Below are 26,622 nucleotides of genomic sequence, written 5' to 3' on the forward strand. Positions count from 1 at the left end.
ACAGTACTACTGCCAAGCTACAAACACACAGGGTTCCCAGAACTCACCTTCTGTCCTGCTGGCCATAGAGGGTGAGTTTGGTGCACTGATTATATCTGAAGATAGAAACACAACACACTGACACACAGAAATGACATTAACTGAAGGGCTGAAGAACTGTCAGCAATAAAGGAAGATAACATAAAGTGACACTATAAACCCAGAATGGAGAATCTGTAAAATTAGAATACAGAACAAATTGCACTGATGGTATTCTGCTTGCATCTGAAAGGAAAGAAAATAATCAGTTTGATTGATTGATTTATATGTTACTATGGTAGCGTGTCATAACCTTTTCCCATGGTCCACAGCGGTTGACTGCTGTTATTGTCCATTGTTTGAAATAGTTCTGTTTCTCACAACTCAATAAGATTTTATTGTGTTTACAGGACAGTCTGAGTCAAAAGTGATGATGTACATTGGCTATGCTGGAGGAGCAGCAGTTCTACTTCTGCTTTGTGTGCTGATCGTCTGTGTCATAAGGCAAATGCACTTCTCATCTCTTTCATTGCCTCAGAGTGGAAATCCCTCTGTAGAACCCTTTACAAATTTCCACACATATATGTGTACAAGTTAAACCTGGATATAAGACCTTACTTCAACTCAGTGTAGTATTCAGACATCCAGGTCAGGATTTAAGTATTCCACTTCACTACTCAACTGTGATAACGATGAACTAGTCGGAGAAGAATTATGGTGTACAGCTAAAGTCAGGGGAAATGATGTCAGACTAATGTTTTCATATTGTCTCTGGATGACATCATTAGCAGAGCCAAAATTATACACAACAGCCCAGCTCTGTTGTGTATAATTTATCCTCTTCTTTTTAGTTTGTATCGTGTACATCAGTTTCAGAACTGAAATGACAGATACAGATAACCAGAACAGAAAAGTACCAGTGAGGCAAGAAACAGCTAAATGTTTAATGTCTCATTTATTTCTTAGAGGGAAAAAATCCAAAAAGTCTGATATGAAGAAGGAGAAAAATCCAAGTCAGGTAAAATGGCTCCACTCCATTTTCTATTGGTGTACACAGTTATGTACTAGATAGCTTTTGTTTCAAACTTATTGTTTCTGTTTGTTTTGAAGGAGGAGGAAAATCCTAGCCAGGTAAGATGCTTTTACCACAAGTGGCTCAGCCACTACTGTATACACATTTCACTCAAAATTAATTTTATAACATCAACTGCCTGTTTATTAAAATCATATATTTATATTTAATGCATATGTTTTGAAGCAGAATGAAGAACAGGATGAGATCCACTATGGTGAGATAGATTTCTCTAAACTTCAGACCAAAAACACATCTGGACCGAACCAGAAACCTGAAGCTGGATCAGAGACAGAGTACGCAGAGGTAAAGGGGTTGCAGACTAAGAGACCGCCTGAAACTGGCAGAGAAAAAGAGGACGTCTACTCCGTAGTGAAGAAAACATGATGCAATGCACTTTTTTGTCACAATTCTGTTTGTAATAGAAAATTTAACAGTGACATTGCGCCTATGATCTATATTTGTGGGTATTGTTTTAAAGCCTGATGTTTCATTAATTTGTGTTGTTTTATACATGAAGATGAAATAGAGGATTGTGTTAATGTTAATGTTAGTGCAGATCTGGTTAAAAAGTCAGTTCAACTAATTGATCGTTTTTTTGGAGTGGGCACTGTATGTCTTGGTTTTCTTTTTGTTTTATTGCCCAAAGTAAGTCCGTAATCCAAAAGTGTACAGTAAATCAGTCAGCCCGGTCAGTCTGAGGTCAACATGCTGAGAGCATCTCTACTGGTGTAGTGTAGTAAGGTGATAATAATTCGAGGCCTACCCTGTAAAAACCAAAACAATACAAAAAAACATGAAAAACATTTTTCACGTCTGTTTGATTCTCTGAAGAGCATGCACTTGCACACACACACACACACATACACACACACACACACACACACACACACACACACACACACACTCACACACACACACACACACACACGCACACATTCACTGGTTCAGTTGTCTTCACAAGTCTTTTTCATGAAGTCTTTGTATTGGTGAATAAGTTCACCATATTTAATTTTGAATGTATGTTCTGCTACCTCCTGGACTGTCAATATGTCATTTATTTGTTAGAAGATGCTAAGTTATATTATTGTAAGTATTTAAATACCTTTTACTAAGAGAACAGAAACTTTGCAGCTCTTAAAGTTAACACTCGGGGAGAAATTGTTCCTAAGAAAGAGGAATGCATTCACCTTTTATGTGGTGAAGTAAGTTTGGCAAGTTTGTACTTTTCTAATTGTGCGCATGATGAAAATGGAAACATTGTAAATATATTTGTGTTGGAAATGAAAACATGCAAAATCCATATGGTAAATAAATCTCAAGGTGGATTTGAAAATGGAAAAAGGCTATTTCCGTGTCTTGTTTCGCTGGTTTTGAGTCATTTCTATGACTCATTTTCACTATGGAATCGTTTATTGGGTCATCCAACCATGTAGTCTGCTGTTTCCGTTTACTCTGATTGGATTTCGTATTCGGAGTATGTCATTGCTTCCTGCTTGTTCTGAACTTGGCCTGTTCTGTTGACCACTGTTCCTGGATTGTGTTTTGGATTTTGTTGAAACTCCCTCTTATAAAACGTCACGGACCATGCAGTTAGTTCCTATGAACCAATCATTACAAAAGCACTGGTGATTGCTGTAATTATGTTACTTCCTCATCAGTGTGCTTGGCGAGCAACCAAACTAGAGGTTTTTTGCCTTGCATGGCACGACAGCCTGATAGATTATAAACGCGCTCTCTACGCAGCCAGATCCGCGTATTACTCGAAAATAATTAATGTTAACAAAAATAACCCCATAACCCCAGGTTCCTTTTTGATACAATACCTAAACTTACCCAGAATCACTCCCCTCAATCTAGCCCTTTTACCGCAAACGATTTTGTTGAATTTTTCTTGCAAAAAGTAGACTTAATTCATCGTAATATTCAAATTAATTTATCATATCAGACTGCCTGCATGCTCTCTGTTACTGAGTTTAGTCAGGATGTGCAGCCTTTAACTCAATTTAACCCTATCTCTCTAGACGCGCTGTCCAAATTGGTACACTCTGCTAAACCAGCCTCTTGCCTCCTTGATCCCCTACCTGCTAAACTTTATATGGAGCTTTTCTCGGTTCTTGGCCCAACAATCCTAAACACTCTAAATATGTCACTTAAATCTGGTATTGTACCCTCCTCTTTTAAAACAGCCGTGATCAGGTCTTTACTTAAAAAACCAAATCTTGACCCTGAAGCCTTAAATAATTATAGGCCGATCTCTAATCTCCCGTTTCTTTGTAAAATACTTGAAAAAATTGTAGCTGCTCAGCTGATAGCCCATATGTCCCCTAACAGTCTGTTTGAAATATTTCAGTCAGGCTTCAGGTGTTTTCACTCTACTGAAACCACCCTTACTAGAGTAACTAATGATCTTTCATTAGCCATGGATGCTGGTGCTACCTCTGTTCTTATTCTGCTTGATCTGAGTGCAGCATTTGACACGGTCGATCACACTATATTGTTAAAGCGCTTGGAAAACCAAATTGGCATTCGTGGCCTGGCGCTCTCTTGGTCTAAATCTTATCTCTCTGAGAGAAAGCAGTGTGTCCACTATAATAATGTGACCTCTGAATACCACAAGCTTAACTATGGTGTTCCTCAGAGATCAGTCCTTGGCCCTCTTCTATTCCCTATTTACATGCTCCCTCTGGGTGACATTATTCGTGGTTACAACATTAACTTCCATTGTTATGCTGATGATACTCAGATTTTCTTACCTATCCAGCATAATGACCGCTCTGAATTGGCTAACCTTGAGGCATGTCTTTGTGCTATTAAGGGTTGGATGTCTTCAAATTTCCTGATGCTTAACGCAGGCAAGACTGAAATGCTGGTCATTGGTCCCCCTACGCATAAGCATCTTTTTAGTGATCTAACCCTAAATTTTGACAACTGCATCATCTCTCAAAACTCTTCAGCTAAGAACTTTGGTGTGATTTTTGACTCTAGTCTCTCGCTAGTCACTCATATCAAGAACACAACCAAAACTGCCTTTTATCACCTCCGTAACATTGCTAAAATTAGGCCCTTTCTAAGTATGGCTGATGCAGAAACCATTGTTCACGCATTTGTCATGTCTCGCCTCGATTACTGCAATGTTCTTTACTTTGGCCTGCCTGCCTCTAGTACCAATAGTCTTCAGCTGGTCCAGAATGCTGCTGCTAGAATTCTGACCTGAACGAAGAAGTTTGATCACATTAGCCCTGTCCTGGCTTCCCTTCATTGGCTCCCAATTCATGCAAGGGCAGATTTTAAGGTCCTCTTATTAACATATAAAATTTTACATGGGCTTGCGCCTTCCTACGTGTCTGGCTTAATTACACCCTATAACCCTCCTCGCACCCTGCGCTCTCAAGATTCTGGATTATTAGTCCTTCCAAGAGTTAAAAAGAAGTCCGCTGGCAACCGAGCCTTTTCCTACCGCTCTCCCTTCCTTTGGAATGGTTTACCTAAAGAAGTTAGAGAAGCAAACTCTCTCAATACCTTTAAAACAAAACTAAAGACTTATCTATTTTCTCGAACTTATGCATGATATAATTTTGATTAGACTTTTTATTTGATTTTATTGTTATAGACATGTAAAGCCCTTTGGGACTATAAATAGTGATATTGGGCTCTAAATAAATATTATTATTATTATTATTATTATTATTATTATTATTATTATTATTATTATTTGTCAGTTTGTTTGGCAGAGTGCTAGAAACTAAGAACAGAGATGTCAGAGATGAGAGATTGGGTTGGAGATATTGAAGTATGTCCTGGAAATGCATGTACTGTCTGCCGACTTCTGTGGCTCTCTGATTAAAAATGCATGTGTTCATAAACGATATGATTATATTATTATATTTATTTATTATTATACACAAACTGTATTCACACGTATTACCACACTGTCAACAGACTGTTTCCCATTACTTCTGACCAGTTTCATTTTTAGTAAAGTTTTCCATCTCTAAGATTACATGTAAACATGCACATTATAAAATCCACAAAAACTAGTGTGTGTGTGTGTGTGTGTGTGCGCGTGTGTGTGTGTGTGTGTGTGTGCGCGCGCGCGCGCGCGCATGTGCATGTGCATGTGGATGTGTGTGTTTTGACAAATAAGTACCTGAGACAGTCAGTTTGAGGTCCTTTATTCAATATCATCTCCAATAATAAAGACATTTTTACATTCCTTTGCTGAAAAACATGTCCAGCAACTTTTGGTCCAGAAATCTTCAGTTTAGTTGAAGTGTAAACTCAATCTTAGTGAGGCTCATTACAGAGAAAATATAAAAAAAAAATTATCTTTGAACTAGAATATAATTAAAACATTGTATTGGTTGACTGCTGGTGTCTTCCCTGAATGTGTCCTTCATGTGTCCCAGGTTCTTGGTTTGGTTGGAGGAGGAGCTGGTAAACATTTGACTGGGTTTTAAAATCTGTAGTGAAATGTAAGTAAGGCACTGAGACACTGATAAAGTCAAATTATCTGAAGCCTAAACACATCCACTCATTATCAGTGAAGATGGGCCATTCCTGAGTTTTACTGGAAAATATTACAGTGTTTGTCACTGTTTATTTATTTATTTCATTTTGGTTTTCATATCCTGCTTGGTTTTCATATCCTGCTTGTTCTGAACTTGGCCTGTTCTGTTGACCACCGTTCCTGGGTTGTGTTTTGAATTTTGGTGAAACTCCTTCTCATTAAGCATTTTATTAAACCATGTCCATCTCTAAGGTAACCTTAAGGCTACACACATACATTATAAAATCTGTAAAAACTGTGTGTGTGTGTGTGTGTGTGTGTGTGTGTGTGTGTGTGTTTGCGCGTGTACATGTTCATCTGCACATGTGTGTTTTGACAAATAAGTACCAGAGACAGTCAATTTGAGGTCATTTCATCAATATTTTCTCCAATAATACAAAAACGCATTCACATTACACCTTTCTTTTTCATTTGTTTCTTTGCCTGGATACCTTACCTTCTGGCCTCCTGCCCCCCAAATATGGACACGCCCTCATCGCTCTCTCACAGGGGGTCTATGATCAGGCACTGGGTGGCTGGAGCACAGAACCTGGAGTTTGGGTGGGCACACAGTGTGGGGTCTCCTATGAAACACAGCAGGGGCAGCATGCCACTTGCAGTCACTGTTTATATCTATTATAATTAATCACAGAGATGTATTACTGGACTACGTGTTTATGTAGAATGGGACTTGTATTGAGCTGCTCTGTGAAACTGATGGGGTTTTTTTTTTATGTGACAGTGACTGTTAATTGAGTTGCATCTTTGGTTAGGGGCAGTGTAACAGGGAGTAGGCACTGCAAAGAAAAGAGCCAGAAGACACTGAAATACTGAAACCTCACCAATACTGGGTGATAGTCATACACACACACACACACATACACACACTCATGCTGCGTCAGTGACATGTCTCCTTAATGCTGTTGTGGTGTTTTTTGTAAGATATTTGTCCAGATCCAACACAGCAATACCAACTGTTTAAAATGAATTTTCAGACTTTTTGGTACCAGACCAGCCCACCAGATGGTGCTGTTTCCACTCGCTTACCGAGTGACCACTAGAGGGAGCCATGGCACACCTGAAGTCTCCTGAAGACGCGCTTGTCTGGTGTCTTCAGCTGCACTGTGTCTTGTTTATTTAGATCTGTTTAAGCATTGCCTTATTGCCCAGTCTTTGAGTTTAAGATAGGAAGATGTGATTACTTCCATCTGTAACCTCAACTGGGTTTAGACCTTTTTTTTTTATTTAGGATTTCTATTTCTGCTCGTGTGTTTTGGACCTTTGCCTTATTTTTTGATAGAACACTCTGCCAGTGCTTTGCAAATACTTGAAGACCTGATCAGGAACCTGAAGCTGGATCAGAGACAGAGTAGGCCTACATAGAAGTGAAAATGGTCACAGAGTGCCAGACCACTTCAAACCTATTATGACATGCTCAAAAGGGTTCGCCAGTTACGGGACCGGATGTAAAGGAGCCGGAGGAATAACCTGGTTTGGTTTTCCAGTCATTTGGCAAATATGGCAAGATCGACAAAATTTGGCGACGTCGGATGTGAAAGGCCAGAAAAAATATCGGAGCACCCGATAGTTAGTTTCTTTGATCCCCAAATAGCAGTGCGTGATCGTGGGCTGAACTTAACATTTCGAGACGAAAATCTTCTGGCACAACCACTGGAGTAACCACATCACATTCATTCCCAGACACCCGGGACCATTCATGCAACTAAACAGCCTCATCAGAGAGCTAAGTCCCAGGCTGTGTAGCACTTTTCTGTTCCTTAGCTGCAGACAAACAGGTAGCCAACCATCAGATGGCTGAGCCTTGATGCGCTATTGCCAAACACTAAATCATCAAGCTTAACAGCCTGGGCACGTGTCACGACGCACCGCGGGAAAAACGGGAGGCGCGCCGAGCGCAGTGGGGGGAAACAACACATACATCAGCAGTAGGATTTTCAGTTTCTTCGGGAGTAGTAGGAAACACTTTTTTCTCCGGCCAAATCATTCCCCGGAATGAGATCAACCCCTGCAACAGGCAGCTGATCTCGCTGACCAGTTCAGACTGTGCCGGACACAAAGGAGGAGGAGAGATTCACTGTGAGAAGCGGCACACGTAAAACGCTCAGTTTAATTTCCCACATCAGTAGGTCAGAATCACAGCACGACTGGTCGAAAAAAAGACACATCGAGCCACAGAATGCTTCGCACCGGTATCTCGCAGGATAGTAGTTAGAACCCTGTCCTCCTCGTTCCCAGTCAGAGAAACAAAACCCTGCATAATGAAAGGCTTCAAGTCATCATCAGTCTCTGGTTTGGTAACATACGGTTGTCAAGTTTATACCTTTGTAACTGAAGACATGATGAAAACGGAAGATGATAACAGTACTTCTATATGGTGTATTTACTAGGGATGTCCCGATCTGATCTCAGAGATCAGTATGGGGCCGATCAAGGTATTTTTTAACTGATCGGTATCGGCTTTATTGAGCACGACCCTAGGCCTGATCCTCTGTTTTATGTCAACTGTCACACAGGTGTACTAAACGTAGAGCATAATTTGTGGCTAAAATGTCTGCAAGGTGGAAATGTTTTAAATTGGGAAACGAAAGCAGTCCAGCAGCCACTTGTAATGTCTGTAATGCAAGCATTTCTCACCAAAGATACAACTCAATTAACAGTCCTTGTCACATAAAAAAAACCCATTCAGTTTCACAGAACAGCTTAATACAAGTCTGATTCTACATAAACACATAGTCCAGTAATACATCTCTGTGATTAATTATAATAGATATAAACAGTGACTGCAAGTGGCATGCTGCCCCTGCTGTGTTTCATAGGAGACCCCACACTGTGTGCCCATCAGAACTCCAGGTTCTGTGCTCCGGCCGCCCAGTGCCTGGTCATAGACCCCCTGTGAGAGAGCGATGAGGGTGTGTCCATTGATGCCATCATATTTGGGGGCAGGAGGCCAGACGGTAAGGTTTCCAGGCAAACAAAAACTCAGAAATTTTGTTCACTTCCACAGTTAGAGTTCGTCCAGTGATGAAACCCACTCAGGAGCCATTTATAGTGTCATGCTTCAATACTTTAATACATTTAGAATGATATGATGTTGTTGATAAATAAAATATTTTGAATTTGCAGTTCGGTACATTATTGTTCGATAAGTCTTTATTCATTAAAAAATATGAATTCCTGAGGATCATACATTGACAACGATAAAAGATCTTTGAATTCGGGCCTATAACATGCATTTCTCCACAGAATAAAACTACTCTGAACAGAAAAATAATGCAGCACTTTTTTCACTGTGAATGATGTGTGAAGCGTGTCAGATGTCAAAGTGACAGTTATTTCTGATGTGTGAAGGCTTCTCTCGTGGAGTCGTTTGACTGACAGAGTGTCAGGAGAGACGTGTAATCAACACAGTAACCATGAACATTTTGATCATTTCGATGTTTCTATAACAATTCCTAATTATTTCCACTTTATTTTCAATATGTTCTGTGGTTTGAATTTGGTATTGGTAGATAACCGGTAAAACAGAATCTTTTCTAGGGAACATTGATAATTATCTTTCTCTCTGTGTCTGTATTCCTCTCTCTCTCTCTGTCTGTCTCTCTCTCTCTCTCTGTCTGTCTCTCTCTCTCTCTCTCTCTCTCTCTCTCTCTCTCTCTGTCTCTCTCAGGAGTGCCACTGGTTTACGAGACATTTAACTGGCGTCATGGTGTGTTTGTTGGAGTCCACAGTGGTAGCAGAGCATAAAGGTGAACATAGATGTCCCTGGGTAACCTGACAATATATCATCCTACATGTGTGATTATAGGACGCAAAGCTCCAGTAGAAACAGCATCACTTTCATGAACCATCATTATTTCCACTGAGTGTTTTATACGGTACACATTAAAGATATTACTCATCCATTACACATAAACCTTATTCAGGGAAGTGAAATCAGCAGGCCTGTGCCGTGGTTGATACTGTTGAGGTGCAGAACCACAGAAAACCACAGAAGTTGCCTGTGGTGTCATTAGCCACACGACCAGCGCTGGTTTATCATCATTAGAGTTGAGTTGGACAATTAGATCTTAAATATCAATGAAAAATTAACCATAGTTAATGGTTGTGAGGGCTAATGCTTTCATTGGATCTGTTCTACGTCTGGAGTGGAGATAATCTGAGAAGGTGGTAACCTTGTCTCTGTTTAATGGGGAGAGTTTTGTCAGACTGTTCTGTTTTTATTCCTTGTTCCACACGACCCCTTCGCCATGCGACCGTTCTTCGGCTATAACTTCGTTGACTACCTTGCCCACTGGCTGAGCATGGAAACACGCAAAAGCCCCACTCAGCTGCCGAAGATTTTCCACTTTAACTGGTTCTGAAAAGACCTGAAGACCGGCTCCTTCCTGTGGCTGGGTTTTTGCGAGAACGCCCGCGTTCTGGAGTGGATCTTCCACCATTGCAAACATTGCCGAGAGGACGAGGCCGCGAAAAAGAGCATCGTCGGATGGGTACCACAAGAGGGCGCCATTGATGTGACAGGCCTGGGCAGCAAGGTGGATATGGGAGCCCTGTTCGATCTGCCAAAACCCTTCTGGCAGAAAGAGGCCCAGGAGCTCCGATCTTACTTCATCCAGCAGGTGGGGTCTGAAGGGGTTAACTGAGTGTCATTGCGGATTGAAGAAATCTGTAATGGGAAAAGCAAAGCCTGAAATGAATTTATGTTTTGTTTTGTTTTTTAAATAAACCGTGACGCACACTGTTACATTTTCCAGTAAAACTCGAGTTTTACGAGTTTTCACTGTTAATGACTGCATGGGGTTAGGCATTAGATAATTTAACTTAATCAATGCCTCAGTGCCTTACTTACATTTCACTATAGGTTTTAAAACTCAATCAAATGTTCACAAGCTATCAGCCAAAGCATCGTCACCAGTCAGACACCAGAGCGTCTGTCAACATGTTACCTGCCATTGGTCCAGAGTTACCTCAGAATAAAGACTGGGAAGGTTTTGTTTTCACTGGCAAACAGGGAAAAATAACCATTCGGAAATAGTGTGACTGATACATAACCCAAAAGCACAGGGTGAAAAAAAACGTACCTAATTCTCCCACTGTGAGGTTTATCACACTGTTTGCTCAGCTGACTGTAATCTGTTTCTGAGTGAAAATTTAACCTTCCCCATTCAAAGCAGAGCAAATGGACAGTCATCTATTGAAGATTCCAGCTGTAAGTGTTGAGAGGTTGGAAGGACCTTAGTGTAGCTCTGTTAGTCTAATGCTGCTGAAAAGTGGGATTACACAGAGGTTAGATTTCACGTTGTGTTTTAACGGTAATGCAGTTTATCTGTTTATGGTCCTCCTCCAACCAAACCAAGAACCTGGGACACATGAAGGACACATTCAGGGAAGACACCAGCAGTCAACCAATACAATGTTTTAATTACATTCTAATCCAAAGAAAATTGTTTGTTTTGTTTTATTTTGGGGTTTTTTGTAATCTTGATAAGATTAAGTTTACACTTAAACAACAGCTGAAGATTTCTGGACCAAAGGTTGCTGAACATGTTTTTCAGCAAAGGAACGTAAAAATGTCTTTATTATTGGAGATGATATTGAATAAAGGACCTCAAATTGACTGTCTCTGGTACTTATGTCAACACACACAAATTATAAAATCTATAAAAACTAATGTGTTTCAGAGTGTTGGATTTTCTTGTGATTTTACAAGTAAACGAACCGGAGCAAAAGCGCGCTTGGAGAAAAGCTTTATTTGGTGGTGGTGGAACCTGGCAGCAAGTCCGCTTGCGCCGCAGCTTAACTCAGAGAACTGTTACCGTGATCGGCCTTTTATACCATGAAGCAAACAGAGAACAGTGGTCAACAGAACGGGCCAAGTTCAGAACAAGCAGGAAGCTATGACATACAGAGAATACGAAAACCAAGTAATAAGTCACGGTAAATAGGGCTCCTCAACTTCTCATACTGTTTTCTGAGTTACTAAGTTTGGAGACAGCAGGCTGTATGGTTGGGTGACCCAACGAACTGTTCCATAGTGAAAATGAGTTAAAGACATAACTCAAAACCAGTGACACAAGACACGGAAATAGACATTTTTCCATTTTCAAATCCACCCTGACATTTATTTACCATATGGATTTTGCATGTTTTCATTTCCAACAAGAATATGTTTATAGTGTCTCCGTTTTCAGCATGTGCACAGTTACAAAAGAACAAACTTGACAAACTTACCTCACCACATAAGAAGGAAGTAAATGCATTTCTCTTTGTTAGAAATAATTTCTCCCTCAGAGTTTCAACCATAAAAGCCACAAAGTTACTGTTCCCTTAATGAGAGGAATTAAAAGACTAATATTAATATAACTCAGCATCTTACTACAAATAAGTTACATATTGACAGGGTAGGAGACAGCAGAACATGCATTTAAAGTAAAATACAATGAACTTGTTCCCTAAATCCAAGGACGTAATGAAAAAGACTTGTGAAGACAGCCTAACAAGTGAATGTGTGTGAGCGCATTTGAATAGAAAGTGGAAAGTCTTACCTCAGGGCATTCAGGCAGAAATAGAGAAGTTCTCTGATCTGCTGTGTTTTGTCAGACCAGTTTGAATTGTCACGTCACAGTAAAGACAACTCCCCCACAGGGTGGACCTAAATGTACAGATCTTTTCCACGCTGTTCAGATTACAATCATATTTACACCAGAGACAATCAGGGCCTGTCAACCTCAGCTTAAATTCAGTAGATTCAGAATCTACATTTCACAGACTAAACACAGTGAATTCACTGATATTAATTTACACTTACAAAAAACAAAAGGAAAGAAAGAGAGAAAAACATTAAAATGAATGTCAACTGCAGCCTAGCAGGTGTTTTTTTTCATTGGCTCATGGAGAGGCAGTTCTCTTTCTTTCTTTCTTTCTTTCTTTCTTTCTTTCTTTCTTTTCTTTTTTTGTGAGTAAGCCTACATGTTTCACTAAACCACTTGGTCACCTCCACCACTTCCTCTCTATAACTCTGCGTGTTGCAACATGTCACCATTAAGTAGTTCTTCAAAAGTCAACAAGCAATGTAGTGCACATTACATTTGATTAACACCAATATTACTTGTGTCATTTCAAGTTCCATTACCCAAGTAATTTTTGTGTGTATGTATGTATATGTGTATGTGCGTTGTGTTATAAATGTGTAGTTGTATTAAAACAGACAAAGACAGCATTAATGTTTTGCTTTGTTTTTTGACTTTTCTGTAATGAAAAACTACATGTTCCATACTCTTTTTCTCAAACAATCCTGAAACACTCAAAATGCTAAAAACACTTCTAGTGCACGTCATGACGATAGAATATATTTTCATTCTGATGGATCTTAACTTCCTCTACAGCTCACCGTCTCACTCAACTACACATTTTGTTTCCTTACTTTAGACCCCTTAATTTGACTGCTGCAGTTTGATATTTACTATTCGCCCATATCTTTGGTCATCTTTTGCTACTAGCAACGAAAAACAAAACAAGTACTATCAAACAAAAAACCATGGAATTGAGAAATAAACTGAATTGCGACCCAAACTGTCAGTCACATCTTTTTTGCCTGAAGAAGTTTTCCGATACGGTGGTTATGGTGTATTTGAGTAATTCTGTGGATGTGATTGCAGATTAATAGCAGGGTATCAAACTTGGCTTCAAAGCTGTGCAGCCCACACGCGACATCCGCGTGACTGGTGAGTCAACTGATTTATTTAAACCAACCTCCCCACCTTCAGCATCGGTAGTGGGCTGGGGGATTTTGTGTTCTCGAGAATAGAGACGCTGTACCGCTTCCAATACAGTGCAGTGGTGTACGTAAGGTCATGCAGGGAAGATCTCACTGGGAACACTCGTCCATTTGCTTCAACATGAAAACTGTGTTGGGCTATCAGTTCATTCCATCCTGCAGATGACTGACTGCTTCATGCTCACTCTGGTTAATAATTGTCAGGACTAGGCTACAAACATCAAATTCAGCAGAAAGGACACCAATACAGTGTTTATTAAAACTGCACAAAAAGTAGGATCACAGTCAGGCAGAATAAGGCAAATTGTACACAAGGCCAGAGAGCAAAGATTGACCAACCAACAAATAAATATAGATAAATAGCTGGTGTCATGACAAATTTTCCCTTGATTTTCCCTTTAGAACTGACAAGTCAAGTTCACAGGGCAAGTGACAGCTATTAGTGTGGTTTTTCTTCTCCATTTCCTTCCTTTTTAAATGGTTTCATTTTTTAAACTAAAGTCTGTTATAGTCCATTTTATAAGATTATATGGAAAAGGTTTACACACTTTCATGTAGACTACCTCCTTTTCCGTCTTATCACAAATTTCTCAGTGCACTTACATCAGCAAGTATTTACTAGGCGTCCAGTTTATTTTGTATCAATGGATTTTGGAAATGCATCTTTGAGTAGAGGGCAAATAACCATAAAAGGAATTTTTTATGATGGATTTTTTATGATCCCAGTCCACTCAATTTTTCATTTCTTCACTTCAAAGTTTCCCCTGGTCAACAGTATTTACAAATGTAACTAATTGTGGAATAGTATGCATAGAAGTGTATGTAAATACACCATTTAGAAGTACTTTTAGCATCTTCCGTTGTCATCATGCCTACAGTTATATCACAGGACTGGCGTAACAGGTGTTAGGATCCTGATGATACAGGGAATAAATATTTAGACAGGGAGACACAGTTTCACCTCACAAAATCCTCTAGAATAATGAGAGGAGATCGCTATTTCCACATATATACACCTACAGGCAACCCTTACAAAAGTACAAACTTGACAAACTTATCTCACCATATAAAAGGAGGTAAATGCATTTCTCTTTATTTAAAATAATTTTCCCCCCAAGTGTCAACCACATGAGCTGTAAAGTTTCTAGTATTTAAACACTCACATTAATATAACTCAGCAGTACAGGAGGTAGCAGAACATACATTTAAAATTACAAACGATGAACTTGTTCAGTAAATTCAAAAACTTCAGAAGAAGGACTTGTGAAGACAGTTGAACCAGTGAATGTGTGTGTGTGTGTGTGTGCGTTTGTGTTTCTGTGTTTGTACGTGTGTGTTAAACATAAAGTGTCCTCAGAGTCAGAAAGATCTTGTTCTCTGTCTCTGTAAAGGTAACCAGGTTTACTGCCCTACAAGACTTTTTAAAAACAAATTCCATATACTAAAAACACCTATGCTAAACAAAGATAAGAGACACTGAGTTTTAAAGGAATACAGTGGATAGTCTTTTTCAGGTTTTTCAACATGTGGGCAACATTTCCTCGGAAGAGCATCCAGTTTTTAATTCTTTTTGAAACAAGGCACTAGAATACCTGTGTGTTCTGGAATACCATGACCTCACTACACTACATCACTACATCAGAGATGTTCTTAGAATGTTGAGTTCAAACTTACAGGGCTGACTGATTTACTGTGGACTTTTGGATAATGGACTTACCATGGGCAATACAACAAAAAAGAACATCAGTCAACACACTTTAAAAACTGATAGTGAACAGAAAATGTTTTAACCAGGTCTGTAGATTTACATTAACACTGTCCTCTATTACATCTTGATGCATAAAACAAACAAAGAGACAAACAAAGAAACCAACAAATAATAAACATTAAGCTCTAAGACAAAAATAGCCACAAACAATTCAAAGGCTATAGGTCACTGTGAAATTTTGTATTACATAACAGAATTGAGCCAAAAAAAAAAAGAAAAAGAAAAAGAGAAAAAAGTGCTGTTTATCATGTATACACTGTGTGGAGAGACCCTCTTTTTCTATGGTAGTTCCAAATGGTCTCGCACTCTGTGACCATTTTCACCTCTGTGTATTCTCTCTCTGATCCAGCTTCAGGTTCCCGATCAGGTCTTCAGGTCTTTGCAAAACATTGGCAGAATGTTTTATCAAAAACTCATGCAAAGGTCCAAGACACATGAACAGATATAAAAGACATAAGGCAAAAAATGGTCTAAACCCAGTTGAGGTTACAGGGGAAAGTAATTACATCTGCCTAGCTGAAACTCAAATACTGAGCAACATAAAATCACAAAGGCAATGCTTAAACACATCTAAATAAACAAGACACAGTGCAGCTAACGGCAATAGACAAGCGCGTCCTCTGTAGACTTCTGGTATGCCATGGCTCATGGCGCCCTCTAGTGGTAAACAGAGGAACAGTCCTCGTATGTCTGACTCGTGTTTGTGATTCTCACTCTGTACTACATTGTGCTTCAGAACAGATGCATTACATGTAAATGTGTGATTAAAAGTCACGCAGTTGATACTGTAAATTAATTTTGGGTGAAAGGTGTATACAATAAATTTGACAGCCACTTAGTAAATAAATGAATACATCAGTAGAAAATGGAGTGGAGCTATTTTACCTGGCTTGGATTTTCCTCTTGCTTCACATCAGACTTTTTGGATTGTGTCCCTCTGAGAAACAAATGAGATATTAAACATTTAGATGCTTCTTGTCTCTGGCACTCTTCTGATTTTGGTAATTGCTGTTTGTCAGTTCTCAGTGTACCTCAGTTTTCAATTGAGGTAAAGTCTGTGTTTTGTTAAGCAGGTTCTATGCAGTACCGTTTGTTGGATCAAGTGTAATTAGTATCGCATGACAGACTGAAAGTGTGCCATGCAATACAAAAAGTACAACAGTACAAAACACTTTCCCCTGATAGATTAGCCATGTTAGCCATTGGCTAGATGGCCAGTTAGCCATTTGCCTGTTGGTGTGGTCTCATGTGTATTCCTGCTACCAAAATTGAAAACGTTTAAAAAAAAAAAAGAAAAAAAAAAAAAGAAGGTTACATCCCTGTTGGTGAGTGACACCAGAGCTTGGCTGTTATACGCAATTTTGGCTCTGACAGTGATGTCATCCAGAGACAATGTTGAGATATTAGTCAACCTGATACCATTTCCCCTGACTTTACATATACACCATAACACTTCTCTGACTAGTTCATCGTTATCACAGGCGAGTAGCGAAACACTTTAATCCTGGCCTCAAATCTCTGAATACAACACAGATGTTTGAGTTGGTTCTTACATATGGGTTTTATTGTTACACATACTGTATGTGTGGAAATGTACATGGGTTTCTACAGAGACTCTGAGGCAATGAAAGAGAAGAGAAGTGCATTTGCCTTATGTCCAAGACGATTATCACACAGAGCAGAAGTAGAACTGCTGCTCCTCCAGCGTGGCGAATGGACATCATCACTTTTGACTCAGGCTGTCCTGTAAACACTAATAAAATCTTATCGAATTACACAAAACACAGAACCACTTCAAACACGACTGCAGTCAACTGCAGGGGAACATGGGAGAGGGTTATGACACCGTACAAGATTAACATATCAACCAATCAGTCTAACTGATTTTTTCCCTTTCAGATACAAGCATAATACCACAATTTGTTTTCTATCCTTATTGTACAGATTCTTCTGGTATTCTCATATTACAAGAAACACAGAGTTGCCCCAAACCAATCAATCTAATCGATCATTTGTGTGTGTGTGTCTCTCAAATACAGTGAAAATACTGTTTGTATTCGTCATTTTTTTATTATGCAGTTTCTGGGCTTAGTACCACATAGTATCACTTAGTGTTGTCTTCCTTTATTTCTGACAGTTCTTCAGCCCTTTAGTTAATGTCATTTCTGTGTGTCAGTGTGTTGTGTTTCTAAGTCAGATATAATCAGTGCAGTAAACTCACCCTCTACGGTCAGCAGGACAGAAGGTGAGTTCTGGGAACCCTGTGTGTTTGTAGCTTGGCAGTAGTACTGTCCCTGATCCTCAGCAGTCACACTCATAATTATCCTGCTTCCAAAGCCCTTTGGTGTCTGCTCTCCTTCTCTGTACCAGGTGTAGTTGTCCACTATGGGATTGGCTCGGCTTTGGCACGATAAAGACACATTACTGCCCACTGGGACAGGATGAGGAGGCTCAATAGTGGCGTTAGTTTCCTTTGGGGAGACTTTGGAGGAGGAAAGAAAAGCAGTAAAAAAAAAATGTTAGCACTTTGACAGTTATGTGTGTGTGTGTATGTCCATGTCTACATCTATGTCAATCATTTCTCATGACAAGTTACATTTAAAAAACACTTACACACAACTTGAATCATGGTTGTCTCAGCACTGGTATAATTCTCATTCTCTGTTGGATAAGTTACATTGCAGGAGATGTTGATCATGTGATGAGTGTATGAGACAGTGATGGTCAGATTTGAGAAAAGTGAGGTGGTTTTATCCACATTCTGCCTGAACTGAGTAAAAGGTTCCCCTGTTGTTAGTGGAGGAGACCAGGAGAGGACAGGGACAAATTTTGGACATGGAGCATCAACAGAGCAGGTCAGTGTCACTGTGGTCCCCTCCTTCACTTCACCCACAGACGTCATTTTTGGTTTCTGAGGAGAGTCTAAAAAAACAGCAGAAACAACACAGCGTTCTTATTTAGGAAACATTTGTTTCTGAAGGGAAATCTTTATTCTATTCTGCACCTGACTCCAAGTTTGCCATTTTAATGGTGTCTAAGCTACAGTTTTGCTAAATTTTTAATGTGATGTGCAAGGACTTTTTGTTCATGAATGGCACAACTACTGCATCAATTTTTCTCTTACCTGTAACAGTGATTCTTAAAGGTTCGTTTCTTACTGTACTATTGTAAAATGTTGTTCGAAACTGTGACATCTCAATTCTGAAGAAATACAAATCTGAATGATTAAGTCCGAGGCCGTGGAAGACTGTGGTGCAGTCGCTCTGAGACAGGTTTCCCACTAACTCAATCAGGCGAAATCCTCTGGTCAAGTTCGTAGTGCCATTGAAAACAGGCGGATTGTCTTCAAACTGTGGTTTATGTTTAATCCACACACCATGAACAGAATTAGACGAATTTGTAAGTCTGTCACTGAAGTCAGGAATGTAAAATGAACATGGAATCTGCACACAAGATCCAGCCAACGCGTTAATTTCCCCCGGCAGAGAAATGTTGTAGAACTCTGTAACATACAAAACAGCAAATTAAATCATTACACATCTTTCACAGCTCAAGTGGCTTCTCCAAGTCCTCTTATTTAGTCACTTCCTTACTGAATAGAGGAACACAGGGCATAATTACTTTCCTGTTTTACAAGACTGCAGATCAAATACACAACTGCAATTTAGAGATTCTTTTTGGAGTTTGTCCACAGCATCTGTCAGAAGCTGTACAAGAAACTCACCGTTTGAATAACCAGTCAGTAGCAGGCAGCTAAATGTAACTAGAATCTGCATGCTGAGCATAATGATCAGTCCAAGATGAACACTAGATATAAACACACACACACACACAAATAAATGATTATCTTCAGATATATGATCAGACTAATTATCACATCGTGTCTATGTGCTTATATACATACATACATACACATATATATATTTACTAATGTTATTAGGACTACACAGCAAGTGTGCACTTTAAAATGTGAAACTTCTCACATAGCACTTGTCAAGTCTAATAAGATGCTTCCTATATAATAAGCATCATGCATAACACCCAATATAATAGAATGAGTATAACCTTCTTGGAAGTTAAAATTAGAAAGAAAAGATAAAACAGAAGTTAAGGAGAACAAAAACTTAAAAATAACTAAAAGTTTACAGATGCAGAGAATTAAATTTCAAAATCAATTCTGCGAACACAGTCTAACCATCCTGTTAAGAGTGATGTTGGCAGAAAGGGGTTCAGCTCTAACTGTTTTCAAACCTTTGAAAAAATATTAAAAGTGTAACTAAAACTCTGTGTGTGAGTGCATTTGAATAGAGAGTGGAAAGTTTTACCTCAGGACATTCAGGTAGAAATAGAGAAGTTCTCTGATCCCCTGTGTCTTGTCAGACCAGTCTGAATTGTTATGTGACAGTAAAGATAGTTCCCTTACAGGGCTGACCTCAATGTACAAAATTTTAAATGTATTTTCTGCATATCGCAACTACTAGTGTGGTTTTAAACTTCCTTCCTTTTCAGTAGTTTCCTTCTTCAAACTATAGACTTAGTTGTAGTCAGTGTTATCAGATTGTATAGAAATGATGGGTTTACATTATGGGTATACATCAGATTGTATAGAAATGATGGGTGTTCTGTCCTTGCCGGACGTAAGATTAACTGAAGGTATCCAGCTAGACAGACAGCGAACATGCGAGGGTAGATTCAAACTTCCTCTTTATTTTTTGTAAAACTGAAATAAACAGAAAATGATACAATCAGTTTCTTTCTTGGTAACAAACAACGCAGACAAGTTATATTGTCTCAGCGAAACAAAGTATATCTTACGCCTGACAGCGCAGCCTACCATCTACCATATAAACAGTAGCACAATTGCTAACATCATTAGCCTAGTAACGGAATTTTTGTAACCTTCGAAACCCACTATACAAACCAGCAACTTGTTGTATTCACATCAGAAACATTTCAAAACATAAAATGTCAAACTGTCAACACAGGATGACTACTTACAAACATATGTGGGCCAAAACTCCACCGAGTGAAGAAATCGCTTGTACCTCACAGACAAGTGGTTCGTTACTAAATTGAAGTCACATGACCACGAGCTTAACAAACAAAACTGCAGCCATAAGAGGGCGCCAAACCTATTATTTACATGAAATTAAAGCGTTACCAACACACTCCCCGCCTGGTATAATTAATTTTATACCACTCTTTTCTCTTATCAGTCTTTCTTGACAGGTTCCTTGCGGAGCAGGAGGACGAGCTGCGACACTGGACGTAAGTACACCCGTGGAGCTCCTTGCTTCACAACTCTAACCTCCACTTTTCTGATTCTTTTGTCTTGACTCGAAATGCTCTTGACAATGAGACCAGCGGGCCATTCATTTCGTTTGGCTTGGTCATCCTTCAGTAAGACAATGTCTCCGACCTGGACATCACACTTGTCTTTGATCCATTTCCTTCTGGACTGGAGTGTTATCAGGTACTCTTGTCTCCACCGCTTCCAAAATGTATCAGCGAGACATTGAACATACCGCCATTGTTTCTTGTATAGGTCTTTTAGGTCGAACACTCCTTCGGGAGCCGGCGCAGCACCCGCTTTTTGTGTGAGGAGCATTGCTGGCGTCAGGACAGAGGGAGAGTCTGGGTCCGTGGTCACAGGAACCAGTGGGCGAGCATTCATTATCGCCATAACTTCTGCCATCAAGGTGGTGAGGACTTCATGAGAGAGACGAGTGGGGCCTGACTGGAGCAACAATGCATCCAGGATCCGACGGGCGATGCCGATCATCCTCTCCCAAGAGCCTCCCATATGGGATGAATGTGGTGTATTGAAGGTCCATGAGCATCCTTCCGAGCTGAGGTAATCTTGGATCTCGGGATCATCTGTGCAGATCTTTAACTCTCTACAGGCTCCAACGAAGTTGGTTCCACGGTCCGATCTGAGAACTTTGGAAGGGCCTCGTGTGGCAAAAAAACGTCTTAAACCATTGATAAAACTTGAGGTGGACATGGATTCTACTACCTCTATGTGGACAGCTCGTGTTCCCAGGCAGGTAAACAGCACTGCCCAGCGTTTGTTCTCTGCTGTACCCCCTCTAGTTCGCCGTGAGACAACGCTCCATGGCCCGAAGACATCTAGGCCAACCCTAGTGAACGGGGGCTCCATGGCAAGTCTGTCCACAGGCAAATCGGCCATCTTTTGCTCCTCAGGCTTCCCTCGTAGTTTACGGCATGTGACGCACTCATAGATCACGCTGGAGACTAATTTCCTTGCACCGATTATCCACACACCAGCAGAGCGAGGCGCTCCTTCAGTGAAGTGGCGACCTTGGTGGGCAACATCTTGGTGGTACTGTCTCACCAGCAAGGTTGCCACATGATGTTTCTTGGGAAGTATAACCGGGTGTCTTTCATCATACGGAAGGTCAGCTAAAGATATCCGGCCTCCTACCCTCAACACTCCATCTCTGTCAATAAAGGGGTTCAGCCCCCACAAGGGACTTGTTTTGAAGACTTGCTCTCCTCTTTGCAGTTTTCTGACCTCATCCCTGAATGCCAACTGTTGGACGCTCCAGATGACCCGCAATTTGGCTTGTGTTTGTGGATTTTCAGGGTTTTGCTTTGGAGACTTGGACTTGCTCCTCGCTACACTGATGAGCTTTGCCATTCCTCGTATAAGCCGCTTCCAAGAAGAAAAACGTTCGAACCTGTGTGGACCAAAAAAGCTGTCGATGGCGTTAGTTGTGAAAACACTGATTTCTGGGCGAATCTCTGTGTCCTGCTCTGGTTCGACAAGATGAAACTTACTTCGTGTCAGTGGTGCAGACAACTGTTGGACTTGCCTCAGGAATGAGGGGCCGGTGAACCAGCTTGTTTGTTGCAGTAAGCTTGCTGTTATTGGCCTTGTTGCAAAGTCGGCTGGATTGTGGTCCGTCGAGACATGATGCCACTGTGTCGGAGTAGTGGACTTCCTAATTCTTGAGACTCTGTTAGATACGTAGACATAAAACCGTCGTGAAGTATTATGGATATATCCTAACACAATCTTGCTGTCTGTATAATACTTCACGGTTTGAAACTCAAGATCCATCTCTTGGCAAATGAGCTCTGCCATCTCTACAGCAAGAACTGCCGCGCACAGCTCCAATCGTGGGATTGTGTGTGCGGGTTTTGGTGCCAACTTGGCTTTTCCCATGACGAATCTGGTGAGGCACTGTCCCTGCTTGTCAAGAATTCGTATATAGGCAACAGCTGCAATTGCCATTGATGAGGCATCAGAGAAGACACACAGTTCTCGGTACTGTGCTGAGGAAAGAGACAATGGAACATAAGGTCTGGGAATGTGTAAGAGCTCTACATCCAAAAGAGAGTCTTTCCATGCATTCCAATGCTTTTCTTTGGCAGGTGGAAGAGGATCATCCCAGTCACATGGTTCAGCGGTAAGTTCTCGGATGAGGGCCTTTCCCTGAACAGTAATAGGTGCCACGAACCCTAAGGGATCATATAAACTATTGACTGTAGAGAGTACGCCTCGCTTAGTGAAGGGCCTTTTCTCCTTAGAGACTTGAAAAGTGAAGGCATCCGATTCAAGGCTCCAGCTCAGACCGAGGCTTCGCTGCAGAGGTAAAGGGTCAGCCCCCAGGTCTAAGTCCTTGAGGTCCTTTGCTAGGTCATCACTGGGGAATGCCTCCATCACCTTGCTACTGTTTGAGGCGATTTTGTGTAGTCGTAAATTTGACTCTGCTAACATCATCTGTGTTTTTTGTAGGAGACTGATCGCATCTGTTTCGGTGGCGAGGGAAGTCAGACCATCGTCAACGTAAAAGTTCCTGGTGACGAACTGCTTTGCACCTTTGCCATGTTCTGTTTGTCCAGCTTGGGCAGCTCTTCTTAGCCCATAGATCGCCACAGCTGGTGAGGGGCTGTTCCCAAACACGTGCACCTTCATACGGTACTCCGTAACCTCTTTTGCAAGGTCATTGTCTCGGTACCAGAGAAAGCGCAGGTAATTGCGGTGGTCTTCCCTTACAGTGAAACAGTAAAACATCTGTTCCACATCTGCTGTTATGGCTATGGGCTCCTTTCTGAACCGAATCAGGACACCGACTAGACTGTTATTTAAGTCTGGGCCACTTAGGAGAACATCATTCAATGACACACCTTCGTATTTGGCGCTTGAGTCAAAAACCACCCGTATTTGTCCAGGCTTTTGCGGGTGGTACACTCCAAACAATGGAAGGTACCAGCATTCGTCATCAGGCTTTAAGGCAGGTGCTAGCTCTGCTTGCTGATTGTCAAAGATCCTCTGCATGAATTTAACAAAGCGATCTCTCATGTCTGCCCTCTTGTCGAGGCTGCGTCTGAGGTTGTAGAACCGTTTGAGAGCCTGGTCTCGATTGTTTGGTAGTCGCTGCCTGGGTGTTACAAAGGGCAGGGGAGCAACCCAGCTGTTTGTCTCGTCTTGATACATCTCGTCTTGCATGACTTTGAGGAAACATTCATCCTCTAGTGAAGGTGCTGGCCTTTCATCATCCTCCCTCCTGACAAACACTGTGTCACCGAGGCTGTCTGTTTGGATTCTGTGGTAAGTATCTCTGTGGTTTCGTGTGGTATAACCCAGTTGGTCTGCAGTCAACTTCTCTTTTGCATGTATACTGTTGACGCATGGACTGAGATATGATGGTCTTCCATTAAGCAACATGTTGGTTTTATAGGTCATCACAGAGGCTGGCTTGTGTGTGCGTCCCAAACAGACGTCTCCTATAACAACCCAGCCGAGGTCGAGGCGCTGGGCGAATGGCGCATCCTGCGGCCCGTTGCGCTGTTCTCTCACTTTGTGCAGTCTCAGCACGTCTCTTCCTAAGAGCAGAAGAATTTGTGCCTTTGTGTCCATGGGCGGGATCTTGTGCGCAATGGCCTTTAAGTGAGGATGGTGTTGCGCAACCTCAGGAGAGGGTATCTCAGACCGGTCCTCAGGAATCATGTCACATTCCAACAATGGGGGTAGAGGTATTTTCACATGACCATCTATGGACTCGATGATAAAATGTTTTGCTCTCCTTCCTTCCATTTCCATAGTGCCTGAGCACGTCTTGAGCGTGTAAGGTTCTGTGCCTCCTGTAACACTGAAAAGGTCAAAAAATTCTGAGCGTGCAAGAGAGCGGTTGCTCTGATCATCTAAGACTGCATATAATTTGACTGCCTTCTCCATCTGGCCTAATGGATACACCTTGGCAAGGCAGATCTTGGCACAAGACCTAGGGCTACGCCAGTCTCCACAGACTTCCGTGCACATCACTGTTGCCGAGGTTGAGGTTTCTCTCACTTGAGGCTCCCCGCCGTGCTGTTCCTCCTCTGGGGGTGGTCTGATGTCGTGAGGGGCCGGGCCAGGATGTAATGCCGTATTGTGTCTGTCGCTTTCACACTCTTTACAGCTGATTTTAACTGTACAGTTCTTTGCCAGGTGTTTGGTGGATGCACAACACCTAAAACAGATGTTCTTCTCTTTCAGGTATGCTTTTCTTTCTTCAAGAGGCTTGCTCCGGAAGCTGCGGCATTTTCTGAGAGGGTGCGGCTTCTTATGTAGGGGGCATTGCTTGTCCGGGTCCCCACACTCTTCGGATTCCTTTGCTGCGGACTCATGTGAGACATCTGTCTTTCTCACTGATATCTGTGTTCTGTTGTTGTTCTTCACAGGTCTCTCAACTTTCCCCATACACACCGATAGAAAGGAGAAGCTGGGGTCATTTCGAATTCTAGCCTGCTCTTGTATGAATTTCGAAAAGGCAGAGAAAGGTGGAAATGTAACATCATGATCCATTTTGAACTTGGACGCCCATGAAATCCATTTCTCTTGCAGTGCATACGGTAGCTTCTCCACTATGGGATTGATGCCACGTGCTGTGTCTAGGAAGGCAAGTCCAGGTGAGTAACCTTCTGCTTTAGCAAGTTCTAGCTCGAGTAAGAGGTCTCCTAATTCTCTCAGCTTGCCATTCTCTCTGGCAGATATTTTTGGAAAGTCTTCAATTTTCTTGAAGAGGGCATATTCTATTGCTTCAGGAGCTCCATACGTTTCTTCTAAACGCTGCCAAACCATTCTGAGGCCTGCTGTGACATTGTGAACTTGTGCAGAGCTGACTCTCCTCGCTTGCTCTGACGACTGTGGCCCTAGCCATTTGATGAGAAGGTCAAGTTCCTCTCTAGGTGAAAAAGACAAGTCTCTGGTCACATTTAAAAAGGAGGATTTCCATCCTCGGTAGTTTTGTGGGCTGTCATCAAATTTTTGTAAAGTGGCTGACACCAGCTCTTGTCTCATTAAATATTTTGCTACGTCAGTCACAGTTGATGCATCATGGCAGGTAGGTGGTGATGACCTGTGTGGTTCATAATGGCATACTAGACTTGGATTTGTTGCACATGGAGCAGGTTCTGAGTTATGGTGATTGCTAGGAAGGTGTTGCTGAATCAGCTCCTGATACGTGCTGATTGGTCCTCCTGATAAGTCTTCTTCTTTCAAAACAGGTGCATAAGGCGGAGTTGGTTGTGTGACTTTGTTTGTATTTTCTCCTGTGTAATATGATGACGGCTGTATGGCATTTGACGCTGATCGATTTGTTACTTGGTTATTTTGCACATCTGATTGACTGTCAACATAGTCTTGGACTCTTTGCTTATGATCTGCAGAGGCAATTGAAAGATGTTCAAATTTGTGGTATTGTGGCTCCTCGTACTGAGCTGCAGCTTCAAAGATCTCAGCTTCAGCTGATGCAGCAGCAGCCATTTTCTTTACTTTAAGAACATGAAGTTGAGCTTGAATCTGCGCTTGTTGTTTCATAGCTTCTGCTTCTTGCTCCGCATAGATCAACTGCGCTTGTGCAGCCTCTGCTTTGGCACGCGCTCTGAGCGCTGCAACGCTTGCTGATGACCTACTGGATAGCTTTGATGAGCTAGAACAACGGGACCTTGTTGTGACAGACTCCGCTGTAACATTCTTTTCAGTGCACTCCATCTGCTTGATATGGGATTTGATGTCTGATGGCTTCGACATAATGTATACAGTAACTGTCTTCGAGTGATGGTGTCCGCTGAGTAATATGTTTTTTTACTGTTCTGTCCTTGCCGGACGTAAGATTAACTGAAGGTATCCAGCTAGACAGACAGCGAACATGCGAGGGTAGATTCAAACTTCCTCTTTATTTTTTGTAAAACTGAAATAAACAGAAAATGATACAATCAGTTTCTTTCTTGGTAACAAACAACGCAGACAAGTTATATTGTCTCAGCGAAACAAAGTATATCTTACGCCTGACAGCGCAGCCTACCATCTACCATATAAACAGTAGCACAATTGCTAACATCATTAGCCTAGTAACGGAATTTTTGTAACCTTCGAAACCCACTATACAAACCAGCAACTTGTTGTA

The 26,622-nt window shown here is 41.2% G+C and overlaps 1 pseudogene; it reads left to right on the forward strand.

Moving 5' to 3' along the window:
* Positions 1 to 8,049: 8,049 nt before the first annotated feature.
* On the forward strand, positions 8,050 to 10,303 carry LOC115806455 (phosphoenolpyruvate carboxykinase [GTP], mitochondrial-like; annotated as a pseudogene).
* Positions 10,304 to 26,622: the final 16,319 nt, after the last annotated feature.

This window comes from Chanos chanos, chromosome 3 (assembly GCF_902362185.1).
Source record: "Chanos chanos chromosome 3, fChaCha1.1, whole genome shotgun sequence".
Classification (NCBI taxonomy): domain Eukaryota; kingdom Metazoa; phylum Chordata; class Actinopteri; order Gonorynchiformes; family Chanidae; genus Chanos; species Chanos chanos.